This window comes from Mus musculus, chromosome 8, assembly GCF_000001635.26.
Source record: "Mus musculus strain C57BL/6J chromosome 8, GRCm38.p6 C57BL/6J".
Lineage (NCBI taxonomy): Eukaryota > Metazoa > Chordata > Mammalia > Rodentia > Muridae > Mus > Mus musculus.
The window spans coordinates 49,450,320-49,471,318 of NC_000074.6; the positions used below are offsets into that span (position 1 = coordinate 49,450,320).

A 20,999-nucleotide genomic window follows, 5' to 3' on the forward strand; every position below is an offset into this window, starting at 1 on the left:
AGAGACTATTTTGTTTTCTAAGCGATAGCCCATAGTAGATCAATCACACTTGAATGAAAAGTCACACTCCTGAGACAGGACACAGCCTTGATTGTGTGAAGAAGGGTAGAGCATCTGGGAAGAGTTGGTGGAGGGGAACAAATATGACCAAAAGATATTTTTAGGAAACTCTCAGAAAGCTAAGTTTTAAAAGGAAGGAAATTGTCCAGACTATGGTGTTCTTTGCTGTACAGAAGTGTTTCAGTTACATGAGGTCCCATTTATTAATTACTTATCTTGGTGCCTGTGCTAACAGTGTTCTGTTCAACAAGTTCAAGGCTATTCCCCAGTTTCTCTCTTATCAGATTCAGTGAATCTGGTTTTACATTGAGGTCTCTGATCCATTTGCAGTGGAATTTTGAGCAAGGTGATAGTATAAATCTATTTGGATTCTTTTATGTGCATCTGTCCAGTTTGACAAGCATCACTTGTTGCAGATGCTGTCTTTTATTTTTACCCAGTGTGTATTTCTGGCTTCTTTAAAAAAATAAAATAAATTAAAATAAAACAAAATAGGTATCCATATGTTTATAGATTTATAGCTGTGAGTTTAATTGGATTTCATTGATTGGCATGTCTGCTTTATACCAATACCATGCTGTTATTATTATTATTATAGCTTGGTAATACAACTTAAATCAGGTATGGCGATTCTTGCAGCCGTTCTTTTATTATTCAGGATTACTTTAGCTATCCTGGGTGTTTTGTGTTTCCATATGAAGCTGAAAAGATCTGTGAAGTATTGGGTTGGAATTTTGATGGGGATTACATTGAACCTGTAGATTGCTTTCAGTAGGATGGTATTCACCATACCAATTCATGAGGACCTTTCCATCTTCCGATAGCTTCTTCAACTTCTTTTCAGTGATGTGAAGTTTTTATTATACAAGCTCTTCTCTTGCTTGGCTAAGGTTATTTGAGGCTATTTTAAAAGGTGTTAGTTTCCACAATTCTTTTCCCAGTCTAGTTGTCATTTCTGTAAAGGAAGGCTATTGTTTTTGTGAGTTAATTTTCTATCCAGCCACTTTGATAAAAGTGGTTGTCAGCTCTTAGGTTTCCCCAGTGGAATTTTTAGGGTCATTTATGCACTGTATCATATAATCTGCAAATAAAGATAGTTTAACCTTCCCCCTCTTATTTGTATTTATTCGCTTACTCTCCTTCAATTGTCTTATTGCTGTAGCTAAGACATTAAGTATTATATTGAATATATATGGAGAGAATAGACAACTTTTTTTTGTTCTTGAGTTTTGTAGAAAATACTTTGACTTTTTCTCTATTTAGGTTGATGTTAGCTGTGAAGTTGCCAGAAATCACCTTTATCATGTTGAGGTATATCCCTTGCAAGCCTAGTCTCTCTCATATTTTCATAATGAAGGGGTGTTGGATTTTGCCAATGGCTATTTATTTGTCTATTGAGGTGCTCATGTGGTTTTTGTCTTTCAGTCTGCTTATTTGGTGGGTTACATTTATTGATGTATGATGAACCATCCTTGCCTCTGAAACCTATTTTATCATGGTAGGCGATCTTTTCATGTATTCTTAGAATCAGTCTGCAAGAGTTTTATTGAGAACTTTTTTAGCTATGTTCATAAGGGAAATTTGTAATTCTCTTTGTCAAGTCTTTAAGTGGTTTGGGTATGGAAAAAGAGGACTAATATCAAAAATATAGAAAGAGCTAAAAAATAAAACCACCTACATATCAAGAAAGCAAATCCAATTAAAAGCAGGATCCATGTTAAAATGGAAAATTTTCAAAGGAGAAAACTAAAATGACAGAGAAACACTTAAAAGAGATGTTCAACATCTCTAGTCATAGGAGGAATGCAAATCAAAACTACTTTGAGATTTTATCTTACACCTGTCTGAATAGATGAGGTCAATAAAACAAATGAGCTCATGCTGGTGAGGGTGTAAAGGAGACACTCATTTATTCTTGGTGGGAGTGCAAACCTGTAAAACTACTCTGTAAATCAGTGTGACAGTTCCTCAAGAAGACAATAGTCGATCTACCTCAAAATCCAGCTATACTGCTCTTGGCCATATACCCAAAGGATGCTGCATCCTACCACAGAAACACTTGTTCACCCATGTTCATTGCTGTTCTATGCATAAGAGCCAGGAATTGGAAACAGCCTAGATGTCAGTTAACAGATAAGTGGATAAAGAATGTTGACATATCAAGGTATTATTACTCTGTCATTAAACCAACAGAAAATTGAATCATGAAATTCACTGTTAAATGTATGGAACTAAAAAAAAAAAAAAGTGAGTGAGGTAACCAGACCTAGAAAGACAAATATAGTGTGTGCTTGTGGACATTAGCTGTTAAAGTCAAAGATGAATAAGCTAGAATCCACAGGACAGAATAGACTGAGTATAGAATAATGGACTAGAGTGTGGCAGGTAGATATCACTTGGGAAAAGAAATTAAAACATATAGATGAATGGAGGAGTTGGGACAGGAAGACCCAGTAGGGAGAGGGAGGAAGAGTACAGTGTAGGGGTGACTATGGGGAGAGACAGCTAAAATTAAGGGTCATTTTAGGTGGTAATATGAAAACCTAATACAGTAGAATCTTCCTAAAGTAAGTATATATATGAAGGTGATTTAAATGAAATCTCTAGATAGTGGTAGAGACAGAACCCCAAATGGACATCTCTTGTCACCAAATGAAGCTTCCAGTACTAAAATTGGGTTATACATAATTAAGGTTTTGACCAAAGGGACAATGGGAACACCAAAACTAATGTGACCATGAGAACCCCAAACTACTCAGGCAATTGCCAAGTACATGGTTTCTCTCCAAAAACTTTGGGTAAGGCCATTGCTGAAGACAAAAGACAACTAATTGAACATGGAAAGGTCAAGACAGTATCTATGACAGCCTTCACCCATTTGTAATAGCATCTTTAGTAAAGTAATATACTCTGTATTGACAAAGCACACAACAATTTAGCCACAAAACCTTTGAATAAAAATGGATTGGTGGCTTGCCTTCAAGAAAAGCTAGTACAATGGCTTTCCCCCCACAAGGCTTAAGGGAGTTACCAACTAAGATCTGATTTGAACTTAAGGCCCTCTGCATGAGATGTATCCTATACCTGATATTGCTTGGGTGACCAAGAACCTGACACTAAATAGCTCAGGGACCTTGTGTAAAGTCAAGTAGTACTGTTTTAGAATGAAACAAAAACAAAAGAAGAAAGAAAGAAAGAAAGAAAGAAAGAAAGAAAGAAAGAAAGAAAGAGAGGAAGGAAGGAAGGAAGGAAGGAAGGAAGGAAGGAAGGAAGGAAAGAGGAAGGAAGGAAAGAAGGAAGGAAGAAAGGAAGGAAGGAAAGAGGAAGGAAGGAAGGAAGGAAGGAAAGAGGAAGGAAGGAAGGAAGGAAGGAAGAAACAAAGGTAGGGAGGGAGGAAGGAAAGAAAGAAACAAAAGAAAGAAAGGAAGAAAGGAAGGAAGGAAGGAAAAGAAAGAGGGGGGGGAGGAAGGAAGGAAGGAAGGAAGGAAGGAAGGAAGGAAGGGAAGTAACAATAAAAAGACTCCAAATGGCTTTCCACTATTCTCATGCACTAGTGCCTTCCTTATTCGGCCATTACCAGAGATGCTTCCTTGTGCGGCAGATGGGAGCAAATAAAGACCCCCCAGTGAGACATTATTCAGAGGATGGGAGACCTTGAAACATTCAGCTCCAAATGAGATATCTCCATCAAATCCCTCTCCCCATGGCTTGGGGAAGACGAGACAGAAAGAGTGCAAAAGTCAGTGGAGATGGGGGATGGAAAGAAAACAAGGTCCTCTGAATCACTAGAATGGATGCACATATGAACTTACATGCAGAGGACACGAAGAGGTCTGCACCAGATTGCAACCCTAGAGCTGAGAAGGAAAGTAGCTTACGTGCCCCCATCAGTAAGCCAGAAGCAATCTCCAATTGAAAATGGTGGATGGGTGAGGGAGCACCCTCATAGAAACAGGGGGAAGGGGACGAGATAGGAGGTTTCCAGAGGGGAAACCACCGGGAAAGGGGATAACATTTGAAATGTAAATAAATAAAATATTTAATAAAAAATAGAAAACAACTTGCAAATAAAAACTTAGTTTTCTCCAAGGAAGTCTCACTGTGGAAACAAACAATTATTAACTGCAAGCCCAGCAGTGGATGGCCAACAGAAAATGAAAACCCAACAACTTGACAGATTCCTTGTTTCATTAAGTCATATCAGGGATCTTTTAAATTTTTATATGAATTTTTATTTTATTTATATATTTCTCTCTACTTTTTTTAGCCTAGAGGTCCTTTGTGTGTATCTTATGGCTTCTATTTTTGCATCTTCTGGAATTCTTGAGTGTGGGGACCAATAGGTCTCTGCTTCTTGTGCCTTCTCTTAGACCCTTTTCCTTCTGTTTGTTCGTTTTGTGCAATTCCGATTTGTCAGTTTTTGTTTTATTTTATTATTATCTCTTAGAAGACAGTAAGGGAGTAATTCTGAGGAAGGGGAAGTATATAGAAAGAACTTGGAGAAGGTGCCTCTTCTTTAAAAAAAGATTTATTTAAAGTATGTGAGTGCTCCGTCACACCAGACGAGGGTATCAGATCCCATTACAAAAGGTTGTGGGCCCCCATATGGTTGCTGGGAATTGATCTCAGACCTCTGGAAGAGCAGCCAGTGCTCTTAAGCAGTGAGCCATGTCTCCAGCCCAGTAAATATCTATTTTCCATAAGCAGGGGGGAAAGAAATGTATAACAGCTGCTTTATTCATCTAAGAACTATTTGGATAGCATTAGCCATTGGTAATGTAAAGTTTACAATGAAATCATTTCTCTTTCTGTTCACATTGTTTTTATTCTGCATATATGACAATGTATCAATAAATATCATTACCCTTTCGTGGAATTTTAATAAAGTTCAGACAAATGAGTATATCCAAAAAGAAATGAAAGGAATTAGACCCCAGACATTCTAGCAGTGAAGGCAACAGCATTGCAGTCGTGGGTTTCCTCAAAATTCAGAGTCAAGGGTTAGTCTTCAAAAGCTTCAGTTGGGCTGAGGTCTGGAATGGTCATCAGTGTTTCCTCTTTTGTAAATTCTGAATATTTGTTTCGAATTGCAATCCAATGAGCAACTACTCGTGATGAATTGGCAGCATCTGTGCCAGTGTGTTTGTGAGTATTTGTCTATTTGTTTGTAGACAAATTATTTTCTAATAAACTGCTTTCATACCAGCTTTTGTTTTAAGGGATGAAAAAAAGAAGACACATCACATGCTGTCCCATGAGGATGTGTAATTATGCTTTATGTATAAGGTAAAAATAAATTTCATGTGAATTTAAAAATAATTAACTGTGTTTAATGATGTGGTATGAACTGAGAGCTGGTAGTGAGCTGCGAGGTGGTTTTATTTAGGGAACATTTAAGTGTTGTATATCCTAGTGAATGGCTACATGTCCAAGAAAGTAAGAAGGAGAATTCAATGCCAAGAGCAAATCTTGTTAAAACCTTGCTGTTTCTGTATGGAGGTGTGGCTCCTTTTTTTTTTTTTTTTTTTTTTTGTGCTTGGTTTTGGATTTAGCACAAAGACAAAGATTTGAGGTTGTCACATCTTTTTTTATTAGATTAGCCAAAGAAACACTGTCCTATCTACCTTCATTCCTGGGCATGCCTAAACTAAACCTTCTAGAACAGAAACACTCTCCTATCTAACCCTATTCCTGGGCATGCCTAAACTAAACCTACTAGAACACTTACTTTCATTTTTTATTGACATGTTTTATTGTCATAGATCTTCCAGTGGAATTCCATTTCTTCTTATTGTTTGAGGTTTTACAGTTTGATATTTATGTATGTATTTGCATGTGTTGAGCAAATCAATGTAATAAGCTCTCACAACTTTCAAACCTTTACTTTTCTAAGTTAAAAAAAAAACCTAATTATTTTTATCCAATTTTTAAGTGACATTAATGGAAAAAAAATGGAGCTCCAGCAAAGTCTCCAAGAAAATGCTGGCTAAGTTGTAGCTACTCTGCTCCTTGAATATGAAAAGAATAACTTACATTAATTTATATTTACAGTTAGAATTGAATGTCTTAAGTAGACTTCAGGACACATGATTCTTGTGACTGCTCTGGCTATGAATATTCATATACTTCAATTAAAAAGTTATGGATGACAGAGGACTTGGTGAGGGGGGCTTTGCATTTAGGAGTATAATATGCTTCAGAACCAAAGGATAAAATAAATACCTGAGAATACTATAAATTATGCCTCAGTGTGTTTATGGCAGTGGTTCTCAGCCTTCCTAATGCGGCAACCCTTTAATAGAGTGTCTTATGTTGTGCTGACCCTCAACCATAAGAGTATTTTCATTGCTACTTCATAACTATAGCTTTGCTACTGTCATAAATCATAATGTAAATAAGTTTTGGAGAAAAAGGTTTGGCGATGGGGTCCCAAGACAGAAGTTGAGAGTCTCTGGTCTATGATATAAAACACTTTGTAGTGGATTCCCTCTTTAGAGTTTTAAGTTCCATGAATATGCAGGGAACGATTGTTTCATAAGAGAGACTTGATGCTCTCTAATACACTTGCTTATTTGTTTCCTCACATTTCTGCTCTCTTACCAAAAACAATCATAGTCTCAAAACGAAAGCACCGGCACTTAATTAGTATCTTTCTACAGCTGCTCCTTAATAAATCAAGATGATAAATATATGTCTAATACACATTCTGGGCTATTTCTACTCTAAATGAGTCTAGACTTGTGTACCTGATGCATTGTGTAGGAACCCGAGGGCAAATTAGCACTGTGATGGAAGAGTAAGATGTGTTTCAGTATTTATTATTTATGTTTGGTTGTTCCCTATAAAAACACATTTAAGTGCCACGGAGAAGCTGTTTCATAGAGACTGCTGCAGGAAAACACTGTGAAGCACAGGGGGCTGGGTGATAAATGGGAAAGCAACTAAGTTAAATTTACAAGTATGTAAGTTTCATGACTTTCCAGAAAAAGTGAATTTTTATATTTAAATGAAAAGAAGGAATCTACAGTCAAAGCGCTGGACAGTAAAAAGGGCAGAGTTAGAGTAATTTATAAATAACACGTCAGGTAATGAAGTGAGTCCACTCCATGACTTTCTTCACTCTTGCATGGCAGTAAGGGACAAAGGAAAATGTCCTCTCTTTCTACTGGGGACAACTGCAAGCCACTGCGTTGTTCTTTGGGATACAGTGGATTAGAGCCATGGGCAAGTTCAAGGGTACAGGATAGATTATTTTAGAAGAAATGGCAGCTGTGATAACACTGTAGAATAAACAATACAATGTAGAAAGAGAGTCAAGGAAAGATAGTGAATGTAAGGCAGGCATCCTGGAGGAGATAGCAAAGCAAGGAGTGACAAGGAGACAAGGAGGCTGGGTGACCTGAGACACTCTGTTCATGAACAATGTAGAAAGTAGAGGCAGAGATGGGGGATGTGTGAAGTGCTATAAAATGTAAGTACTTTGACCTTATTCCTTATATATTTGTTTATTTATTGCTGCTGTGCCTAAGCACATCAAACATCGGGGAAATAATTTATTTTGGGTGAATATATAGACATTTATTTATAAATACATATGTATATGTATATACACATACATTATAAAACACACACACACACACACACACACACACACACACACACACATTGTGTGTCATGGAAGGAAAGCTTCTGTCTCCTGGTCACAGTGTTTCACTGTAAAGGAGCAAGGAACATACTGAAAGAAGCATTAGACTATGAACCTTCATGGCCTACTACTAGTTAACACACTTCCTCCAGTAAGGTTTAACTTCTCAAAGGTTTTTAAACTTCCCAAAATAGTACTATCAGCTGGGGTTTAAGTGTTCAAACATGCAAGCCTATGGGAGATCTATCACATTCAAACCTAAATTGGATGGACGACTAGGTGAAGCCTCTTAAACCTGGGTATAATACTTGCTATCCACCACAATACATACCTACACACACACACACACACACACACACACACACACACACACACACACCATTAATAATTATCACAGATCTCTGCGGTATTAGGATACTAGATGATATCATTTCTGTCTCACAATCCCAGGCTTTTCTGACCCTTAGGCTGTCCCAAATATATTCACTTCTTTGCTTTCAGACTGCACATTTCCTATACTAGTCTTAAGTATTACTTTTTGTGTTACGTCATGCCCCTCCTTTCTCATCAGTCTCTCCAGCAAGTAAACACATGAATGAGCTTCACAATTTCTGTCATCAGATTCTGACTGCTTGGGGTAAGGTATAGAAAGCAGCAAGGTCAAGAGGAAAGTATATTTCTGTTTCTGAGGAAGGTTTGGGCCAGGTGTAGTGTAGAACACCTGAAAAACTCAGCAGTATGTATGGATCAGGAGCAGAAGTATCTAGAGTGAGAGCCAGCCTGGCATACATGGTGAAGCATGTCTCCAAATACCATAAGTGAGAGATAGATAGATAGATAGATAGATAGATAGATAGAGGCATCCTTGCTCTATCCATGCAATGTGATCCTACCTCCCTGATCCTTTAGATGCTGTGACAAGAACATAGTGATGAATAAGCCTTGGAGACCCCAGCCTTTACTGACTATCATAGGTCAATCTTCTCTTCTAGAAAAGCTGAGGTTCTAAAGTATGTATCCATGGCTGCTATCGTATGGGTTTGAAACTGAACCAACTTTCAGAGTAGCTTTTTTACGTTGAGGAAATAGTTGCTTTTCTCATGATGTAAGCTGATTTACTCTCACCGCGCACGAGTGTCTAGGAACATTTCTCACCGGAGATACTGCAAGGTCCTTGGTGTAGGATGGGAGGTGAGGTCTTCCACACTGCACTGTTTGTTCTGCCTTTTAATCTCAAGTGCCCCCTAAGACCCATGGAAGATTGACTCAAGGACCCCAGCAGATGTTATAAACCTCTGGATGGTCAAGTTCCTTGATAATCGGTATCATAGTTGCACAAAACATCTTCATATCTTTCTGAGCACTTTCAGATATATCTAGAAAACCTATGATGCCCATCCATTTCAATGTGATGTTGTATAAACAGCCTCTGTACTGTATTGCTTAGTGACAAACAAGTCTCTCTAAATGTTCAGTACAGGCTAGTTTTCTGACTACCTACGTTCAATTCAGTACAGATAGAAAACTCATGGATGAAAGATCCTTTTCTTTATCTTTTCTTCAGCATCACCGGAAGTGTGTGTTGCTCAGCCTTTGTACGGGCTTTCTCACCAGAGTGGCCCAGAAGTTGACTCAAAAGCATCCCACTCCAGATTTCAGTTTAGGATACATCTTCTATCTAGAATGCCAGGCTAAGTGAATGGTAATGAAGGTAACTTAGGAAACATAGACTTAGTTTCCAAATTTTATTGAAACCAAACATAGGCTTTTAGATTTCTCTCCTGGCTCTCAGCTTTCGCAAACAAGCTAAACTTATCCAACATTCAAGGACCAAGTTCATCCTTCATGCTAACTGTTGCATCCTGTCTAGAAGGCTCTCTTTTCTTTTCTTTTCTTTTCTTTTCTTATGCATTTTTATGTGCATGGGAGACATTTGCACACTACAGTGCATGTATGAAGGTCAGAGACAACCTGTGGAAGTCTGTTCTCTTGGGGCTTGGGGCTTGCTGCAGGCTCAGCCTTGCTGCCAAGAGTGGATTTGAACTTACTATTACAGAACACTGCCGTGCCACATATTTCTGTGAACCGCATGCATCCAGGGCCAATGGAGGGCTACCGATTTTCTGTAACCAGAGTTACAGACAATTGGAAGTTTTGCTCTAGATGCTGGGACTTGAACCCAGGTCCCCAGGAACAGCAGCAAGTGTTCTTAAAGGCTGAACCTTCTCTCCAACTCACCCACTCACTTTGAAAAGAAGCAGTCAACTTGAAAATATTTTCTGTGGTGGAACTCAACAGCCAGGACGGGGTGATGTATTTCTTCAGTGTCTCTTGAGCTCTGGGACACTACCATGCATCCATGTTGATAAGCGGTGTCCATAAGCCCATGTGAAACATTTGTGCCATTATTGAACTCACATGAAGGAGCCGGTGCTATGCTCTGAAGAGTGAACGTGTCAATGCAGTAGAAAGTGTAAAGCTTTAAGGGAGGGAAGTGAGCACTTAATTAGGGGCTTTGTTGGCATCTGTTTTCTGGCTTTCTGTTTTTGTTTTATTTTACTAACTGTGATGTTCTATACCACTGAAATAAATTATAGAGGTAGCAAAGTTCCCACATTTCCTGTCACCCCTCAGATTTTAGGGGAGGCCTCAGTCTGGCTTCATCTATGCTGTGTAAGAAGCTGTATTAGCTCATCCACACTTAGCTGCCTTGGGACAGACAGCTTTACTCCAGGCATCCCTAACTTTGGGTACCTCTGTCCAGCCCCTTCTTTTCTGTGCCCTGCTTTTACTGTGAGTGACATCCTTCCCTGGGGGACTGTAGAGCAATACAGTTGTCACGTTCTGCTTTGTCCATTCTGTGCTGATACTCCGTTGTTCCTTAACTAAGGCCACCTGCCGGCTGCCAAACCCATGCCAGGTCAATCCTATGGATGAAATCTATGAGCAGCGGTGGCCATCTCTAGACACGGAGGCTGCAAGGGTTCTTCATGAGTGACAAAGGATGGCCATCATTGGAAGGAGGCACACAGTCATTACAAAGAAATTCCCAAGCCATAGGAGATCCAAGATACCTCCTTCCAAACTGTCCATCCTCCAAAGAATTACCACTGTGCCTATTAACTTAAACACTTATTCTCCAAACAACTTGACTGATTAGTCTTGACCTCCACCTCTAGACAGAGAGAACTGCCTAGGACAACATGTTCTTCTTCTTCTTCTTTTTTTTTTCTCCAAAATTATCTTCCAATTGAAAGTAGACAGTATACAAGTGATACATTCCAGGTACAACTTCTTTTCTCTCATGCTTTTGGGTTGACTACTTAATTGTTTTTTTTTGTTGTTGTTTGTTTGTTTGTTTGGTTTTGTTTTGTTGTTTTCTTTCTTTGTTTTTAATCTTACGAATGAGTTCATTATACTTTCCTAGGAGAGATTTCTACATCAGTGGTGAATGAGCAGTAGACAGACTGTCAATTGCCTGGGTATTGGGCCTGTTTTTGTTAGCATTTCTCTCTAACTGCTTTTTTAATCCTGGCCAAAAAAAAAGGGCGTTTGAAATAAGCCCCATCATCATCCTTGATGTCAGAAGTGCTTTTTGGATTCACTGAAAAGAACAGATTTACAGCCATGAGAGAGCATGTCGGAGTTTGACCTCCTTAGCATCACTGGGGCAAGTTGAAAATAGACCAAACTGTGTTCAATGTGGCAAAAGTGGGGCAATATAAACTGTGAGACCATATTTGGTATTTTTATCTTTTACCCACAGGAAAATTAGCAATTTAGCGCAATTTGCAATGTCCCCCTTTCTACTCGGTGGCCGTTTCAGTAGGTGTCCTGAAGTGTATATGCACACAGATGTAGATAGCCCTTTGCACAAGTGATCAGTGAAAGCCATAAACAGCGGAGTAAACAACTAAGAAGTTAAATAAATAATTCATTTCTTTCCCTAGCATCCTCCCTACGGTCAACCTTAAAATACTGCTTGTAAGGCATAATACCCACTTCAATCACGTCAGCTGCTGATCATTAATTGCTTCAGAAAAAGACAATATTTTCTCCATCCTCTTTGGAGTTCCAGTGTGAATGGCGAAGCCAAAGAGAGTGAGACTGAGCGAAACATGAAAAGCTTGATTTGTTAGGACCCCTGCTGTGTGCAAAGAGATCAAAGCTCAGAGGGAGGCTGTAGCACTGCCGAATGCACAGCGCCGAAACATGGCCTGTGGCAGCTGCTCTGGGCACTGGCTCACAACCCAGGTGTACCTCCAATTCCACTCTGCCAGCTGAATCTTGGGAGCCGGTTACCTCTCCTCTTCCTTCATTATTTCTCCAGCAGTCACGGAGGAGATGCGAGCTCCATCCATCACAATGCACAAATTCACAGCGCGCAGATTCAGCACAGGCCTAATTAAAGCTTTTCCTTTCATTTGTGGAGATAATTAGACTTTCATCTCACCAGGAAGCTTCAGAAAGATCTATTTCTTTCTTCAATAAAAGCTACATCAAACAAAAGCAGATTTTAATCGCCTTTTCTTTGGGGCATGAGTCAATAATGAAAGATGTCATGGGTAACAAAAAATTGTGTGTGGAAAAAAAGCGGAAAAAAAAAAAAACGCCTAAGCAATGTTCTTTAATTAACATCATGTTTGCAAACACCATTAATTTCTCTCATTAAAATGATTTTTATCTGCAACTGATTGTTGATAAAACAATCGATTTGAACATCTCATCTGTTTCACCGCTATGCAAGAACCCATCTGCCGTGCTGTAATGCAGTAATCATGCAGGCTGTTAAGCAACATGTGAGAACAATAAAAAATGCATGTGTGTGTGTCAGGGATTTGTGAGGTTGACTGCGGGGCAAGGGCCACCTTTTCCACAGGACATGTATAAAAAATGACTTGGTGTCAAACTAAAGGACAAAATGTCAGAAAGATCAGAAGTGCATAAATAAAAACGTAAATTAATATGCGCCAGCAGAAGAGGTTCCATCTGTGTTTAGGAATCATTTTGTAAACAGATTCCAAAAAGGAAGGCAGGGAATTTAGATGCATTTAACAGTGTGCCATTGGCTGCCATGATGTAATTTTAGATGACATGCGTGTGACTTGTCTCTTGTTTAAGACACCCGAAGGTTTTCAAAAGGAAAATTTCTCCTCTTGGGTGTTATTTTGAGAAGTGTTGATTCTGACTTTTTCTGCTCCCAACTTTAGCCTCGTGAAAAGAAACGCTTCTGTGGGACGTGAAATCAGTTGTGGAATCAAGTTTTAGAGGTGGAGGACACGTGGAGTCTATGAAAGAATGGAACAAGACCAGATGCTGCAGGAGTGGGAATGGATAGTCAAACATATCCGGGCACGGGGAGGAAGATGCTGTACAGGTTCATGTTAGTGAAGAGAACTGAGCTTTCAGGAGGGGCATATGGTACAATAGCATCCAAGTTCAGACTTCTCTACTATAAAGCTATACAATGGTCCCTGCTGCTGCTTCTAGAACTCAAGAGACTCCATCAAAGTCCACACTTAGTGAGGAATCAGCGATTGCTAGGGTTCGACGAATGAGATGCACCTTTCCTCAGTCACTTCAGGATTCTTCCTTTCTGACTTTGAGTCTTAGGTGGTAAACCTATGGTTTCTAGATGGAGTTTAAATTGGGGGTTTCCTCTTGGGGTTGGGGCTGGGGGGGGGAAGATTTAGTCCCTGGAATCGTGTCTAAGTTGACCTTGACTCGTGATAAATACTCAGCCCTGTAGGCATTCTTCATCTGGTCAGTTTTCCTGTTGGGCTCCTTTATTTCCCAAGATTCTACTCTTTCCTTCCCACTATATTTCAGGTGTTGGTTTACCAATCAAGTTACAGTAGGAAGAAAGGAACCTTCTATCCCAGCCATGAGATAAAAGGGCCCACCATGCATGTCAATGAGGAAAAAAAAATGTCAAAGATTTTAAAATGTATTTTCCTTTTCGAGAAAATCATGATTTTAAGCATATATTTGCGTTTTGGAGACAGCATCTTTCTATTGTTGCCCTGGGTGTTCTGGAACTTGGTAGACTAGGCTGGACTTACAGAAGTCTACCTCTGAGATCTAGGATTCAAACTGCTGCCGCATGCATCCAGTGAGAATAGTTTTTTTGTTTTTGTTTTTGTTTTGTTTTGTTTTTTGAGTTCTAGCCCTAAACATTATGACAAAACATTTCAGGAGGAATATTATCCTTCTTTGATTTTGACAGTACTTTAATATTCATTCATCATTTATATATTTTGTATTTTATTAAGTAGCTGACCCTTTGACTGTATTATGGATGTTTTACTATTAACAGAATCTTATCTTCATAGTACCAATCCAAGTAGTTAAAAAATATGAAAAGTTTTTTTTTAATCAATTCAACAATAATTTGTTCCCATGATTGGAAATATTTGTTTGACTTAACAAATACATAATTTACCAATAAAAAGCATGATTTTAGTGTCTCATAAATTCAGATATGTGAGTGAGAATACAGGCTACTCCTAGGATATAAGAGTATATTTTTGGCAGATAGTCTCACAATACCTGACATTTAAAAGAAAATATAGATACATAGCAAAATCAAGTTGGAAAACTTGGTAGTGACTCCTGGTTGAATTCTTCTACTTTGTAAAACTCCTTTGGTTTTAGATTATTAAATTTAGACAGTATCTTTAAAAAGAATCATTTTCTCAGTAAGATAAAAATAGGCACCTTTTTCATGTAGCATCTCCTATTAAATGCTATAGAAATTTCAGTAGCAATGAACACAGAAATTGAGCTTCACTGTTATTTGCCGAATAGACAATAATGCCATGAGGTGCCTACCACCCCAACTAACTTCATCTTTCAAGGTTTAACCTACGGAAAATAACAGCTTTTTGTAAATATAAATAAATAAATAAAATGTTTCCCAAACAAAAATTAAGCTCAAACCTTGTGCAATTGAAGGAGTCAGGGACGGTATTATTTACTGTTGGGTGCCAAAGTCTCAACTTTAAAAAAAAGAAAAGAAAAGAAAAGAAAACAGCACACCAATCTTTTCAATTATCTACTCAGGAAGCACAGCCACACCTGCTGCCCGCTAAAGCTCCCTGCATTTGAACAATTTCTTCCTGTTGGAAGAACAAGCAGTGCCATTTCCAATGAGAGTGCTGTCCATTAGCCCACAGATGAGAAGTGCTAAAACCTGGTGCTCAGGTTCCCCGGAGACCAGGCTCCTCACAGCACACCTGATATCGAGCTGAGCAAATTGGTGTCTCGAGGTCATTTCAGAAATCAGATTATGTGCATGACAACACAAGGCACGGCTGCTGCGCCATCTGCCTGGCCCACACCTGGTACATTTAACCCCAAATGCTTTTTTTTTCTCCCCCCGAAGTCAGGAACCAGTGTGTTGTCTTGAGCCAGGGTTTCAAGCTATGTCAGACAAAGATCAATTGCATATCATCACTTGGGCTGGTAGGGCTAAGTAAACAAATTTATGATTTTATTAAGGATTAATATGATTTAGGATAGCATACAACTGTTGGAGACTGTAATACAGTTTAGGGACCGGCTTGGTTTCTAAACGACAGGAGATAGTTGAACAAAAATACAGTAATATAAGTAGCACCATTGTGAAGAACGGGTGGACATTTAAACACGTAAGAGAACATTTTTGGAGGGGATTTAAATTTTATTTCCCATGCAAATGCCTTGGACGAAATAATTTGATTGAGGCTTTCTTCCAATGTCTTTGCTACCTACCTTAATGCAGCTAGAATTATTCTGTGTTCTAGATCTGGAGGTCGTATAAAGAAGGGGGGAAAAGATGAAATAACAACTCATGGAGAAAGAAAAAAAGAAGTCCGGAGGAAAACCTAAAGATGTGTTTGCTTTCCTAGGCAAACATTCCAAACTAGCAGAGTCGCCTTTTTTTTTTTTTTCCTCCCCTTCCTGAGCAAGGACCTGCTGCATGAGTTGTTAAGAGAGGGGAGCAAAGGGGGGGGGGGGGGTGCGTGGGCTGGGCTGTGCAGACAAGACGCCTGTGAAGACAGCTTCCTCAGAGCTGCACCGGGCATCCCAAGCAACTGGTGAGTGGTCTGGGGGTCATCTGAAATCTGGGTGTTTCCAAATCTGGCATGGCTTTTAATCAGGATCCGATTTCATTGCACTTGATGGAGCGAGCGCCGCCAGGACACAGGAAAGAGCCTGGTTAACAGCCTCCCACCTCCTGCCTAAGTGTAAACCAGGTTGACCTGAAGGCTGATTAAGGCAGAGTGCCAACGTGGACGCTGTTTTGTCACTAAAGCCTTGGATTAAACAGCAGGAAAGGTGGAAGTGCTGCTGGCACTTGGACAAGAGAAGGAAATAAGCAGCCTTCTCTGGGACTTTGAGACAGGCCCAGCCAAGGACGCCTTGTTCCTAAAGAGCATTAACAGGGCTTTGAGTGGATCAGCCGCTGTGCTGGGAATGGAGCTGATGCTGCTTTGCGAGGAAGCGGTGGACAAGACTTCAGAAATGAAGTCAGGGCTGAGACACGCTGGGATGCGAGAAGTTTCTGGTCCCCAGTCCTGTGGAAGGATCATTAGGCAAGACACTGACTCCTAATGGAGAAAGTTGTCTTTCTTTTCCTCGTAAGCGGGTAGATAAGATGAGGCCCCAGGGTTAGGGTTCTCCATTTGTGACTTGAGAGGAAATCTGTTCTGTCTTTGGGTTTGAACACCTCCTGGGAGGGAGGCAAACGCTACATTCGTACTCCATGGTCTTCCTTGACGACAGTGGCGGATGCTTTGTAATCTTTCTCAGTCTCCTTATGCGTGTGCATGATATGTGCCTGTGTGGGGGAGTGCTGACATGTGCTCACACATGTGGAGACCCCCTGTGTCTTCTGTAGATTTCCACCTAAGTATTTGAAGGAAGTTCTTTCATTGAACCCGGATCTCGGGGATGTAGTAAGACTAGCTCCCTAGTTAAGTCCCCTGGACCTCAGGGTCTCCATGCCCAGCTTCTCTGCTAGGTGGGTAAATTCAGGTTCTCCTCCACAAGTAAGAAAACAAATTTTGGTCTGAGCTATGGTCTCCTCTCTCTCAATCCTTTCAAAGCTCTTTCTTAGGATACTTTGGTCATTAGATTTTTGCAGAGCAACAGTAAGATTCGGGGTAATGGAAAGAAATTTTATACATGTCACGCTATTCTTTACTATATGAATAATCCTCATTTTAAAATTCATGTTAGGGCTTCCGAAGTATATTCACATCTTAATGAAGAGACAAGTTCAGAGCAGATGATTTGGATGAAGTTGAGGCTAATGAATGACTCAGGCCAACTGGCAGTTCAAAGACTTTTGATGCCAACCACCACATGTCTTCCCTATTAATAAAAGGCAACACTATTAAAAACCCTCTCTGACTACTTTGTAAAGATCAGCAACACCATCTTTTCCTAGTCACTGCCCTGCCCTCCCTTCCCCCATGACTTCTCCTGGGGCTCACATGGGAGGTAGTTCACCTGGCCCTGTCAGGACATCTATTAATATGTTTCATCTTTAGATTGTTGAGTTTGTAGATGCAGGAACCAGAGTTGTAAGGAGTGACTGTATCATGGACTAATCAAGAAAGCGGGTTCTCTACTGTGCCTGGTTTCTTCTCTTTCCTGTTTGTGTTTCAGCATGTCCTGTTGCTGACCCACTATGGGTAATGGCATCTTTGTCCTCCAAGTCAGTGGCTTCAGCTTGGCTTCAGCTATAACTGAGTTCCTTATCACACATTCACATCCTGTTTCTGTTGGACTATCTGATCAACACCTTAAATTGCCCTGGTTTCATAATTGAATTCACAGCCTTCTAGAGTAATTGCCATTATTGGTTTCATTCCTAGAAAGAATAATCACTCTGTGTACTGTTTTCTAGAAATATATTTTAGGACTTTTCACAGGTTGGCACATCTACCAGACCTTGGTTGCCTGTGTCACCTAACGCCATTTGTGATGCAACCTTTCTTTACTTACTTTCACCACCACCATGGTCCAAACACAGTGCCAACTTTTTAAGTTGCCACTTGCAGCCAAGTCTCTTTTGTTTGCTGTGATGATGCCTTTTCTTTGATTGGCCAAGGACAAAGAATCTGCAGCTCTATGAGATGGGCAGAAAGTCAAGTACAGGCATGTGGACAGTCATGCCACTAGCTGTGGTATCCTCAGGTTAAGACAAAAATGCCAATGAGCTGTAAGTTAATATCTAAAGGTGAGGCAAGATACTGTCTTAGTTTGGGTTTTACTGCTGGGAAGAGACACCGTGACCAAGGCAACTCTTATAAAGGAATATTTAATTGGGGCGGGTTTACAGTTTCAAAGGTTCAGTCCATTATCATCAAAGCATGAAGCATGGCAGCATCCAGCCAGGCATGGTGCAGGAGGAGCTGAGAGTTCTACATCTTGTTCTGAAGGCAAACAGGAGGAAACTGGGATCCTTAGGCAGCTAGGAGGAAGCTCTCTGAGCCCACCTCCACAGTGACACACTGACACACTTCTGCCAACAACGCCACACCTACTCCAACAAGGCCACACTTCCAATATATATATATATTCCAATATATATTCATATTCATATATATATATCTCACTCTCTGGGGCAAGCATATTCACACCATCACAGAGATCATGCATCAAATTATCAGGCCATATTGCACATTGAGGTTTGTCTTTGAAAAGAAGTCTACCCCAAGTGACAAAAATAAAGGCCATGCTCACCAGATGTTAGGTGTTTAAAAGGTTAGCTACCAGTTACAAGAAAGACTCTGAGTGATTCTTCACCAGGAGAATAAAAGTACATTCTGAGTGTGGAGCTTCCTAGTGTCACTCATTAAAGTGAGTGCAAATGGGGACTAGAAGAGATAGACACATGCACATGATATCTCTGAATGCAAATTGGATTATACTAAGTCAATCAGAGAGAACAACTCCTGTATATTTCATCTCAATCTTTAGTTCTCAGTAATATACAATGGACATTTGATACACAGAATAGAATCTGACTGAAATTTATGGTGTAAGCATGTCGTTTTTCAGCTTCCAACAGACAACCGACACCATCTCTAGATCTACAGCCTTTTCATGAAAAGCCAACCACAACAGCACAGTGAGTGGGGGATGGGGGCATTTAGTTTTCTTAAAGAGGAATCAAAATTTTGATGACTAACGGTTTATGAATTATTATTTATTGCTGATGTGAGAGAATATCCACAGGAGCAACTTATAGGAAGAAGTGAGGTGTTGCTTCATAGCTGAGAGGGTCTAATCTACCAAGTGGGTAAAAAGGCAGGGCAACTGGAGTGGTTCTGTTTGTGGTGATGGGAGAATTAAACTTGTTCATACCTAGTGGGTCATAAGGCAGAGAACACAGAACAGGACCAAACCAGAGAGTCTTCTAGACGCTTCCCCAGAGACGTACCTTCCCCCATGAGCTCCACCCAGATTACAAAGTTTTCACAGCCTCCAACAGTGCTACCATGTGGGGACCAAATGTTCAATCACATGAGTTTGTAAGTGGCATGGCATGTTCAAAACACAACAAATGAGGAATTGAAATGCTTTTAAAAAGTTACTACTATAAAATATAGCTGAAGTTTGGAGTGATGTAGTAAAGTGGTATAAATGGGCTGAATTTTTTTAAGGCTGCTACTTCTAACAGTCTTTATTATTTTGAAATTTGTTACACCTGACAAATTATGTATGCTGCAGTCCAGGAATATAAAATAAAGCCCATGAAAGAGACATTTATAAAATTATTTTTGTACTTTTTGTATGTGTATGCACATGTATGTCTCTTTGTCTCTCTCTGTGTCTATGACTCTGTGTGTGTGTGTGTGTGTGTGTGCACATAGACCAAAGGTCAATATCTAGGATTTTTCTCAATTATTCTCTATTTTATCTTTGGATACAGAGTCTGTCACTCAATTGCAGGGTCACTGAGTTTCTAGGCTGGCTGCCCAGTGAGGAACAGGGACCAAGTTTCATATATGAATGTTGGGGATCTGAACTTATGCTATGACACTTGCATAGTAGACACCCTCTGAGTAAGCCATCTCTCCAGCTCCTGTCTAGAATGTCCTTACTGCAGAGTTATTGTACCGAGTCTGATTTTATCTACAAGCCGTACCCTGTTATTCCACCTAGCCTATCTCTCCTTGTCTAATGCATGGGAAATATTTTATAGGGTCATTATGAATACTGGAGTAAACTTTGCAAATTTCTGGCTATTGGTTTGGAGGGAGCATAAATCAGATGCAATTTCAAGGTTTTATTCTCATGCTTCTGCGTTTGCCATCTAAATAAGAGTTGGTAGGTGCTACTCAAGTCCTAGCCATTTGTGTTTTTTCAAGTCTGCCAGTCCCTGAGCCAAGCTAGAATAAATTTTGGCTATTGCAATAAGAGTTGCTATAGGAAATTATTAAAGAGTTTCCAGAATGGAGTTCACTGCCCAATATTATTAACTAAAACCATGTTATGTGTGCATGCATGTATAAATAAACATAACATCACAATTTAATGTATTTACTACTATAGTTGTAAAATTCAATTCAAATAAAAAATGAGAAGAATCACAAGAAAATAATCAGATTTCTCTCTATTCACTTTCTCCTGTCATTCTCCTAGGTTTGTTGATAACTATCACTATAGTTTCCAAACCGTGGGTCCTAGTTACCATTACCTAGTTACCATTACCTAGTTACCATTACCTAGTTACCATTGGGATGTGACATCAACCCAGGTAGGCAAGAGAAACGTGTGATAGCCAGCTCGACTAGAATATAGGAAGAATATGTAATTATCATAAACATAATATTGTGAATATTTTGTTTCAGTTATGCATACTTCTGTGTGTGAGTCTGCCTAATGTGTAACTATTTTTTATACGGTGGGTTACATTAATAAAACAAAACAAAACAGACAATACCTAAAGGAGAAGCTCACTGTGTACTCTCCAATGTACTTCACCCCTCTACCTAATTCTTTACTAATCCCTACTTCCTAGTTAGTAGTAGGTGAAACTACTGATTCTCTTCCACTAGTAGGCATTCATCAGTTATGTAAATACTACCTTGTTGTGGATAGCCCTGGGGTTGCTTGTGTTTTGATGCTAATTCCGCTCTCCTGGAAGGGGCTCCAAACAAGGAATGAGTCAGGCACTCAAGTGACTTTTTTACGAACCAATCCCCTAATGGAAAAAACGGAGTCAATCACTGGGTGAATAGGAGGGACTTCCGGGTTGGAGCGAGTGGAGGGGAAGAAGAGAGAGGGGGTCTTTTTG

General features: G+C 39.7%; 1 protein-coding gene and 1 long non-coding RNA gene across 10 annotated transcripts in view; one reads left to right on the top strand and one right to left on the bottom strand.

Moving 5' to 3' along the window:
- Positions 1-20,999, bottom strand: part of Tenm3 (teneurin transmembrane protein 3) — a 1,297,160-nt gene that overhangs the window by 1,224,655 nt on the left and 51,506 nt on the right. The gene's annotated exons all lie outside the window — the stretch shown is intronic.
- The window catches only part of 4930555F03Rik, a 178,156-nt gene that overhangs the window by 79,434 nt on the left and 77,723 nt on the right, over positions 1-20,999 (top strand). Inside the window, exon 1 of one of the 9 annotated variants that reach the window (XR_001778777.2) lies at positions 15,706-15,783. The exons of 7 other annotated variants lie outside the window; for them this stretch is intronic. This is a non-coding gene — a long non-coding RNA (RIKEN cDNA 4930555F03 gene). Of the gene's footprint in view, positions 1-15,705; positions 15,784-20,437; positions 20,460-20,999 lie in introns of those variants that run through there. One more of the 9 variants, XR_003947391.1, reaches the window with a different exon arrangement.